Raw genomic sequence first — 2,942 nt, forward strand, 5'->3', positions numbered from 1 at the left:
CCAATGTAAATTCCATTTATGGCACTTATTTACTTTAAGCTCACTTCTTCTAAATTCATTAACATAAAAGCACAATTCCTGCAATCAATTTACAGTAATTTACTAAAATTATTATTGTTATTATTAACATGATCTGTGAAAGAATTCATGAGTGTACGCAAAGAATTAACCGAGTAAATAAATTCATGAATAAATCTAGTTCAAAACTTTTTCAGATCGCTTTTGTAAAAACGGTGTCCCTAGAACATAGTGCAAAGAAGAATATTCTGGGATCTACACGGGATTTTGCGATTTTTTTTAATACCATGGGAATAATCAACGGAACACAAATTCGACTATAATAATTAATAGTTGAAATAAAATGAATGACTGACATCAATTTTAAACTACTTTATGAATACAAAGTCGCGCTTGTAGTGGAAGTTCATCACTTCACATACTGTTATGGCAATGCCTTATGGTGTAATTTGTTATTATTCAGTTTGTTTACAAATTATAAAAACGTAAAGGTATTGTTTAGTTGCAACTGTATATATTTGAACAAGAAACATTAAACGAGGTGAGTAAAAAAGTTATAGATTTTAGATTAATGATACCAATTATTTACTTTTATTTTCACCCGATGCAGTATTATAAAATATGGTAGTAGTGGGGAGGGATGATGAATCAATCACAACAAAGTCCTTCTCCCGTAGTCTGTTTTTATATAAATGTTACCGATTACATAGATCGGCTCAGTCGAGTAATTTAATTAAGCTTATTAAGTTGTCTTATTAACTTATTACGTTTAAAGTCTTTTCTCTAAATTTGAAACAACATGAAATTTTCAATTAAAGTAAGTTAGTAGTGTATTTACATAAACAGCAAATTATTATAATTCTTTATATACGTTAATTATTTAATAATTATTAAAAATATTAATTAAAAAAAAAATAATAAAAATAAAAAACCCTCATCTACTTGCCTAATTTTATTAGGCATATAGAAATAATATTTACAATTATTTTTATCTTCTTAAAGAAGTATTATTACAATAATATTAATAGATTTTTAGCTGTTTTCATAGATCCCCATTCTGTTAAAATACAAGTTTCAAATTAATAATAACTTTTATTTTTTATTTCTGCGGTTCAGTAGAATGATTCAAGGACTATTGTCTGCTAATAGTGCGCGTAGAACAAAAATCAGGAATTAGACTAATTAAAAACCTGTGTATATTATTTTTACATATAAAAATGAGGCTCATGAGCATATTAATTCGTAATTTTACTTTTAAATTTACTTCTTTACGTCGCTTACTAGATGATAGATGAGAATCTCAATCACAGAAAACAATCTACGATTCCTTACAGAAGAACAAGGTACACGAATTTGAATACTGGATTCATGGACAAATTTTCTGTACAGCATACGTTAAAAATGTACCAGGTCCAATAGTTTCTTCTAGATGCAAAACTGGAAATCTCCAACTAATATCGGATTTCTTCATCGCAAGTGTCTTCTGTGAAGTAACATTTTCTATTCATCTATGCAAAAAAACTTTCTTATACACCTTCCACCATATTAGAGCTATACTTTCTTTCAAAATTCCAAATAGTTGTGGAATTATTTCTATTAATGATAATAATATTAAATATACGCTTATAATATTTTGTAGAAAAATAAGAAATATTCATTTTAAATTTTCCTTAAATACAAATATTAAGAGAATATTTAAAAGTTTATTTGTTTTCATAAAATATCAAATTGATCGCAACTTGTTTCAAATTAACAAAATTTTGTTGCCGTGAATTTATTCTTTACGTGATTTTTAGGTTCCTTGAAAAATCAATAACATTGGTTAACTGTGATTTTATACATAAACAATTCTTTCTGGTATTATTTTTGGTATCTGATTCAGAATATGAAGTCAGATTTTCACTGTCGGCTTCAGATTTTTTTATACTTCCCCTTCCTTTTGTTTTTTTCTCGAGTTAAGATAGAGTCAATCGAAAATTCTTAAAAGGAAGTAATCACTGCTAGTAATTATTTATTACTTAAGTAATTACTTATTTAATCTTTTATTAAACAATAAATAGGTAATACGGCAAATATGGCGCGTGTATAAGCAATGCAAAGCGTGTGTCATTGATTTTGGCAGAAAAAACCAAAACGTGTAGGCAAGCGCATTATCACAATAAAAGAGCAATATCTCTTTTGTCAGGTGAGACAAAAAAATTCAGGTTTGGCCAGAACAGCAATTTCCAATCGATATACTGATATTAATACTCCACCGAGATGGTTCTGTCTTTTTGCATTTTTAAATATATATATATATATATAATGTGATAAGTATTAAATGTTTTAATTGTATACGTTATCTTTTCCAGTTTACATTTTTTGTATTATTTTAATGGCTGCAATATTAAGCGTTACTGCACCAAATTTAAGTCTAACATACCCTGGTGGACGAATTAATTTATCAAAGCTTATATCTTAAAATGAAAAAGAAGAAAAATCCATAACCATCGGATTATTGAAAGAATAATGATGATTAGTACACGATATCAATTTTCTCTTACCTTGTATAATAAAAAAATAAACATTAAATTATATTTAATAAAATATGCATTATGAAAATTATATCTACTACTAATAATAAGAATAATAAAAATATCTGATTTCAAAAATATTATTGTATATATATTATTACTTTTTTCCTTTATTCTTTATTTCCACACCTTATTCCGCAGCTGAAACAGGTGTGAGCTGTCCGCCGTCGTTAGACGGAATAAAACCGTCGATCGTTTTGGGTAATTTTCGAGTACATCTAATGCATTTGCAAAGATTGAAAGAGAAATAGTTTGTCTTCTCCGGTGAACCGTATATTTTATCGCTTATCACCCTTATCGTCTTACAAACTTTAGTGAGGAGCAAGTTTACCATTACTTAGGAATATCTGC

At 27.5% G+C, this 2,942-nt stretch overlaps 1 long non-coding RNA gene across 1 annotated transcript; it reads left to right on the forward strand.

The window, feature by feature from the left end:
- The first annotated feature begins 586 nt into the window (after positions 1-586).
- On the forward strand, positions 587-2,671 carry LOC142320897 (uncharacterized). The gene is made up of 2 exons (XR_012755502.1): positions 587-835; positions 2,370-2,671. It is a non-coding gene; the product is annotated as an uncharacterized LOC142320897 (long non-coding RNA).
- Positions 2,672-2,942: the final 271 nt, after the last annotated feature.

This window comes from Lycorma delicatula, chromosome 3 (genome assembly GCF_047948215.1).
Source record: "Lycorma delicatula isolate Av1 chromosome 3, ASM4794821v1, whole genome shotgun sequence".
In the NCBI taxonomy this organism is placed as follows: domain Eukaryota; kingdom Metazoa; phylum Arthropoda; class Insecta; order Hemiptera; family Fulgoridae; genus Lycorma; species Lycorma delicatula.